The sequence below is a fragment of the Manihot esculenta genome, chromosome 3, assembly GCF_001659605.2.
Source record: "Manihot esculenta cultivar AM560-2 chromosome 3, M.esculenta_v8, whole genome shotgun sequence".
In the NCBI taxonomy this organism is placed as follows: domain Eukaryota; kingdom Viridiplantae; phylum Streptophyta; class Magnoliopsida; order Malpighiales; family Euphorbiaceae; genus Manihot; species Manihot esculenta.
Genome location: NC_035163.2, coordinates 9711413 through 9719305, shown reverse-complemented (window position 1 = coordinate 9719305; position 7893 = coordinate 9711413).

Sequence of the window (7893 nt, the reverse complement as noted above, 5' to 3'; positions counted from 1 at the left end):
CAGCTGAGTTGAAAGAATTGAAAGAACAGTTGTAAGAGCTGGTAGAAAAGGGCTTCATCCGACCGAGTACCTCACCTTAGGGTGCTCCAGTTTTGTTTTGTGAGAAAGAAGGATGGATCCCTTAGACTTTGTATTGACTACAGGCAGTTGAACAAAGTCACTACCAAAAATAAGTACCCATTGCCAAGGATCGATGATCTATTCGACCAGCTAGCAGGAGCGGGTTGTTTCTCCAAAATAGATCTGAGATCTGGGTACCATCAGCTGAGGATAAGAGAGGAAGATGTGCCAAAGACAGCTTTCAAGACCAGATAAGGGCATTTTGAGTTCCTTGTTATGACGTTCGGGTTAACCAATGCCCCTGCAGCATTCATGGATCTCATGAACAAAGTGTTTAGCCAATACCTGGATCACTTTGTTATTGTCTTCATAGATGATATCTTAGTGTATTCCAGGAATCCAGAGGAGCATGCCCATCATCTGAGGTTAGTTCTGCAAACCTTGAGGGAACATGGCTTGTATGCCAAGTTCTCCAAGTGTGAGTTCTGGCTGAGGAGCATTTCATTCTTGGGGCATGTGGTGTCGGAAAATGGAATAGAGGTGGACCCCAAGAAGGTAGAAGCTGTGGCTAACTGGCCTAGACCCACTTCAGTGACAGAGATCAGGAGTTTCTTGGGTTTGGCAGGTTACTACAGGAGGTTCATTCAGGACTTCTCAAAAATTACAGCTCCTCTGACCAGACTAACCAGGAAGAATCAGAAGTTTGTGTGGACTGACCTGTGCGAAGAGAGTTTTGAAGAGCTTAAGAAGAGGTTAACGTCAGCACCAATGTTAGCTTTGCCAGCTAGCAATGAGGATTTCACAGTTTTCTGTGATGCATCCCGAGTGGGATTGGGTTGTGTGTTAATGCAGAATGAAAGGGTGATTGCTTATGCTTTTAGACAGCTGAAGAAGCATGAGTTGAATTACCCCACACATGACCTGGAGATGGCAGCAGTAATCTTTGCACTCAAGATGTGGAGGCACTACCTCTATAGGGTTAAATGCGAGATCTTCACAGATCATAAGAGCCTGCAGTACATCCTGAGTTAAAGAGATTTGAATTTGAGGCAGAGAAGATGGGTAAAACTGCTCAGTGACTATGATTGCAAGATTCAGTACCATCCAGGTAAGGCGAATGTTGTGGCAGACGCCTTAAGTCGGAAATCACTCGGCAGTTTGTCCCATATATCGACAGAGAGGAGACCGGTGGTGAAGGAGTTTTACAAGCTCATTGATGAAGGTCTACAGTTTGAGTTGTCTGGTACAGGTGCTTTAGTTGCCCAGATGAGAGTGGCACCCATATTTCTGGAGCAGGTGGCTCAGAAACAGCATGAGGACCCAGAGTTAGTGAAGATTGCCAGGACTGTTCAGTCAGGCAAAGATAGTGAGTTCAGATTCGACAGCAAGGGGATCCTCCGCTACGGGAGCAGATTGTGTGTACCAGATGATGTAGGGTTGAAGGGAGACATTATGAGAGAGGCTCATAATGCCAGATACAGTGTTCACCCTGGAGCCACCAAGATGTATCAAGATCTGAAGAAAGTTTATTGGTGGCCAGCTATGAAAAGAGAAGTGGTACAGTTTGTGTCAGCCTGCGAAGTGTGTCAGAGGGTGAAGCTGGAACATCAGAAGCCGGCTGGAATGCTTAACCCACTACCTATTCCAGAGTGGAAATGGGAGAATATAGCTATGGACTTCGTGGTGGGGCTACCGGCGGCGTCCAACAGATTGGACTCCATATGGGTGATTGTGGACAGACTGACCAAATCTGCTCACTTCATCCCTGTCAGGAGTGGCTATTCTGTGGACAAGTTAGCGCAGGTGTATGTTGATGAGGTTGTCAGGCTGCATGGGGTTTCTGTTTCGATAGTGTCTGATAGAGGGCCCCAGTTCACCTCCAGGTTTTGGCGGAGTCTGCAGAATGCTATGGGTACCAGGTTGGATTTCAGTACTGCCTTCCACCCCCAGACTGACGGACAGTCAGAAAGGACCATCCAGACTATCGAAGATATGCTCAGAATGTGTGTGGTAGATTTTGGCGGTTCTTGGAGGCATCATCTACCCTTGGTGGAGTTTGCCTACAATAACAGCTATCATGCTAGCATAGGGATGGCTCCTTATGAAGCTTTGTATGGGAGGAAGTACAGATCACCTGTTTGCTGGGAAGAGGTTGGAGAAAAGGCCTTGGCAGGACCTGAGCTAGTAGAGATCACCAGCAGGGTGGTACCCATAATCAGAGAAAGGATCAAGACTGCTGCAAGCAGACAGAAGAGTTATGCAGATATCCGCAGAAGGCAAGTAAAGTTTCAGGAGGGGGATTTGGTATTGCTCAAGGTGTCTCCAATGAAAGGGGTGATTCGGTTCGGGAAGAAAGGTAAGCTGGCTCCACGGTACATCGGACCCTTTGAAGTCTTGCAAAAGATTGGGAATGTATCGTACAAGCTGGACTTGCCTGCTTCAATGAAGAGAATCCATCCGGTTTTCCATGTTTCTATGTTGAGGAAATTTGTATTAGATCCGGGCAAGGTTCTTAGTGAGCCTGATGTGGAGATCCAAGAAGATCTCACCTATGTTGAGCAGCCAGTACGGATCCTAGACACCCAGATCAGAAAGCTAAGGAACAAGGAAATCCCGATGGTGAAAGTCCTTTGGAATCACCACAATATTGAGGAGTGTACCTGGGAGACACGGGAGTCCATGCTCCAGTAATATCCCCATCTTTTCTAAAGTAAGTTTTATGTGCTTTGTATGTATATTATGTGTATGCCATGTTATGTGTTGTTTGGTGAACATTCGGGGACGAATGTTCTTAAGGGGGGAGAATGTAATACCCGGCTAGACTCCGGTATCGGAATTCCTACCGTCTGGTGGAATCTCGGGTGTCGGAGACCTCTAGAAGGGTAAAATCATGTTTTTATAAAATGTTTTAATGTGTTTTATGTTTTTAATCAAGGAAGAAAATGAGTTTTTGCATGAAAATAGCCTTGGAGGAAAACTCAGGTTCGGCCGCCGAACCTCAAGTTCGGCCGCCGAACATGCATGCCTTCGGGAGCGCTTTAGGCCCCCGAAAGCATAAGTGAGGGAAGTCCAGGTTCGGCCGCCGAACCTTATGTTCGGCCGCCGAACATGGCATGCATGCAGAGGCACGTTCGGCTCCCGAATGTGGCCTGGCCAGCCACCTATAAAGGGGTCCCTTAGCCGAAAACGGGCGAGCTTTTCTCCCCATTTTCGGCCAAGGTGAGCTCTCCGCCACCCCTCACCGATCTTGAGTCCCTTCCTTCAAATCTTTCATGATTTTCACTAGTTTTCACTTTGTTTTGAAGATTTTTGAGTATAAAGCAAGTTTTGGAGCTTTGAGGTTCAAGAAACTCAATCTCTCCCATCTCTGAGCTAGGGTCGTTTTCCTCTCGATCTTCAAGAGGTAAGGGCCGATCTTGAGCTCACTATATGTTTTAAACAAGTTTTAAGTTGATTCATGGAGTAGAAATGCATGTTTAGGTTGTTTTGAGTTTATGGGTTTAATGTGTGTTTATGAGCAATGTGGGTATGTTTGATGTATTGTAGTTGGGGTTCTTGATGGTTTAAAGCCCCTAGGAGCTGATGTATGTTTCTATGCATGTTTTGCTTGAGTTGTATGCTTGATTGAAAGGTTGGAAGGCGTTTGTGCATGTGTGAGCCGAGTTTCTGCCATTTTGGCAGAAACCAGGTTCGGCAGCCGAAGGAGTTTCGGCCGCCGAACCTGCCTGGGAGGCAAGCCTTTCGGCTGCCGAAGCATGCCCCCGAAAATGGACTTTCGTCTCTGGAGAGCACTTTCAGCCGCCGAAGGTGCCGCCAAACCTGCCTGACTTTCGGCTCTAGAGGGACTTTCGGCCGCCGAACCTGCCGCCGAAAGTGCCCTGTTCAGCCTTCCTTTGCATGTTTTGCATGATTGTTTTGAGGTGTTTTAGGGGGTTTTTGGGGGATGGTTTGGAGTCATGTTCTAGTTGTTTGGTCCCTCATTTGAGTCCACCTATGTAGGTTCGGACCCGGGAAACCGAGGACCCCAGTAGTGAGTCAGCTGCTTCAGCCTTTGTCAAAGCTAGCTGAGGTGAGTAGAATAAACCTTTATGTTTTAAAGCGAATAAATTATAAAGTCTTAAGCATGTTCATGCATCATGAATGCCATGTGATGGTTTAGGTTGTTTGCATTAGAATTCACGAATATGTTGCATTGCATTTTATGATGTTGATGTGGATTGGTTATTGGATGATCCTTTAGTCCTCATATGATATGATATGATGATGATACGGCATGATATGGTATGGAAGTCCGGTTGACCCATTCTACGTCCCGGCACTATGTAAGAGAAAGACCGGTTGACCCATTCTACGTCCCGGCACTTTGAAATGTAGAGGACTATTGGTGACAATACCATCCGTGATGTGATTTGTCTGTGAGGTGTTGCATTCCATTATGGCATATGATTTAAATGTTTTTATTATTCTGCTCACTGGGCTCTAGTAGCTCACCCCTTTCCCTAATCCCCCAGGTTTGCAGGTACAGGCTAGGCAGAGAAGTCAAGATGAATGAAGTCATGTGTATGTAATAGTTAGAATGTGGACATGATAAACTGTAAAATGATGTAAAATTATGAATAGTTATGTTATGTAAAAATGATATTGAGGATTAGAGGCTGTGCTTGACCCTATGTGTATGGAGATCCCTTTTGTATACATGATCTTTACTTTATGATGTTTATGTTCCACCAAGCTTGTGTATGAGGAGATGCCCCATTGGAGCATTTGATGAGAGCTCCAGTGTGGGGTTTATTTTTATGTTTATGTATATGCTTATTGTTAGTGTATATGCCCTAGGCCATTATCTTGGACCTTTTTGTATGTCGTTTTGGTTATTAATAAAAGAGGTTTTATCATTATTATTTGTTTGCATGTTACATAATAATGATTATCATCCCTGGTTACTTATTATTATGTTGATAATAATAAAATATAACTGGTATGGTTATTGATTGATAATCATGAGATGATTATGTATATGTTGATATAATTCAATAATCATAAATACTTGTTGGAGAACAAAGTATTGGATGGACCCGCATTGAGATCACTACATGGGTCATTGTCATAAGTGAATCTCAAAGTAGTTATGTCTTAATCCTTTGACTTGAGATTGTCATAGTTTCCAACATAAGGACTATTATGTTTTGACATAATCAAACGTTGTCTTTAATCGGACAATCATAAAGGTTATGATTGAACATAATAGAAATTATGTAGAGGAAAATGAACAATCAAGATAGGATTTGTCCCTCTCTATGAGAGAGATATCTTCTGGGCCCCTCGATGAGTGAGACTGAGAAATGCATGGCCGTGCTCAAATGAATTGATAGTGTGATCAATATCATTTGAATTTATCAGTCTACTTAGAGATCGAGAAATCATAAGTTTGAACATTATAAGTTTGACATTGACCATGACTTATGTTCAAACTAGATATCGTGAGACAAAGGGATTAATACATGTTCTATTTAATAGGCTTTATCGGACTATTGATCCTCATATTAGTTGGGTAGTCATAATGTCTTGCTAGAGGCCACTTATGATTTATAGGCCTTGTTGGACTGGGCCTATTGCCAATTAATATGAGCCTATTGGGTCACACACAAGAACGTTGTTGATGTGCTATATTAATGGGCTAAAAGTCCATTAGTATAATTAATAATAATAATATGTTATTATTATTAATATTAATTATTTATTATTATGAGATAATAATTTTTAAAAGATCTGCAGTCTATCTGTAACTGTTACAGATAAAGGACTCTATCACATAAAGATATTTGAGTATCTGTGAGATTGTGATAGTGGGTTCTGAACATAACTCTTTTAGGAAAAGAGTTGTACAATTCTTTTAGGAAAAGAATTGTGGGAAAAATACAACTCCTTTTAGGAAAAGGAGTTGTGTGAAAATAAAAGACTGAGACATATAAATACTCCTTCTACAGATTGAGTATGTGGTTGTTAAGTTTTGAGAAAACTCAGTCTAAAAGATTGCAGATTGTGGAGCACATGATCTATCCATTTTGAAAGAGCTAGCACTCTAGAAGGATAGAAGACGTTCGTGTGGATACCATAGAGGGTGTTCGTTTGAAAAGGCAGCACCATCAGTCCGCCAGTGTATCTTTCTTACGAGATTAACAGGTTAGTCTCGTATCCATCTTATTAATTAAACGAAGCACTCGGATTCTGGAAAGGAAATCCAAAATTTTATTTTTCCGCTGCGCAATTAGATTGCAATTAATCTCCGGATTTCCCAACAGTGGTATCAGAGCCTACCTATGCTTTTCGTTTAAATTAACTATGCCATGATTGATATTATATATGTGATATATGTTTATTAGAATGGCATGATAATTATAGATAAATGATTAGATCATTTAAATAATTTTAATTTTGTTAGAAAATTAAATTAATTAAATAAAAATATTTGCAACTGGATTCACGATGAACAGTCATCGTGAACCCAGAAGTTGGCGAGGCTGATGGGCGGACGTGGAGGGCGTGTGACGCTCGCGACCACCTGCAGAGAGTGTCTTTGCCGCCGCCGGCGAGGAACGACTGATTCTTCGGCCGTCAATAGCCTGGCCGGCGTCACTGCCTGGAACGCAGTGACTGAGAAGGCCGGCCCCGGAGGATCGCGCGCCCTGAAAGGGCCGCGCGACCGGAGGGTCGCGCCTCCCCGTAGGTCGCGCGACCGGTGGGTCGCGCAACCCGAGGGGTAGCACGACCGGAGGGTCGCTCCTCCCGGTGGGTCGCGCGACCGGTGGGTCGCGCGACCGGTGGGTCGCGCCTCCCAGTGGGTCGCGCCTTCCCGTGGGTCGCGCGACCCAAGGGGTAGCGCGCCCGGGGATCGCTCGACCAGTGCCTCGCGCGCCGGTGAGTCGCGCGACGATGAGGGCAACGACCGGAGAGTCCGGCGGGCTTCTGGACCTTCGGGCAGAAGCTGGGGGAAGAAGATGATGCCCCAAAATTACGATTTTGCCCCTGAAAATAATTAATAAAAATAAAAAATAATAATAATAAGAAAATATTATTTTCTTTTAGTCTTTAAATTAGATTTAAATGACTATATTTTATTATTATTTTTAGTCTTTTAAATTAGATTTAAAAGACTATATTTTATTATTATTATTTGTAGTCTTTAAATTAGATTTAAATGACTATATTTTATTATTTTCTTTTAGTCTTTAAATTAGATTTAAATGACTATATTTTGTCATGTGTTAGTATGAGATACTATGCATTATTGTCTATATATATATATATATGCATATAGGATGCTATAATATATATATGCAAGACAAAATAATTATAAGAAAATAGAAAATAAATTATTTTATTTTAGTCTTTAAATCAGATTTAAATGACTATGTAAAATAATTTTATTATTTTGTTATACATTAGTATGAGATACTATGCATGATGGTTTATATATGTATGCATATTGGATGTCATAATATATACACATGCAAGACAAAATAATTAAAATTAAAATTGAACCCTCATTTCAAAATTTTAAGTTTTAATGCCACCCATATATTAAAAACCTATCAAGACTAAGATCACCAAAATGCAGGTTTTGCCAAAGCAAAGTGCATTAGGTTATCCTAGTAAGGTAGGATGAGTAATGGTTACTCATTTATTTAATTTTGGTTCAGCTTAATTAGGCTATCAAAACGGTTTTGGGCCTAAGGCATTAGATGAGGTATAACATGCATTTGACATATGATGTCAATACCTCATAATATAAGAGTTACATTAGATGTAATTGGTAAGGGGTTACCTACCTAA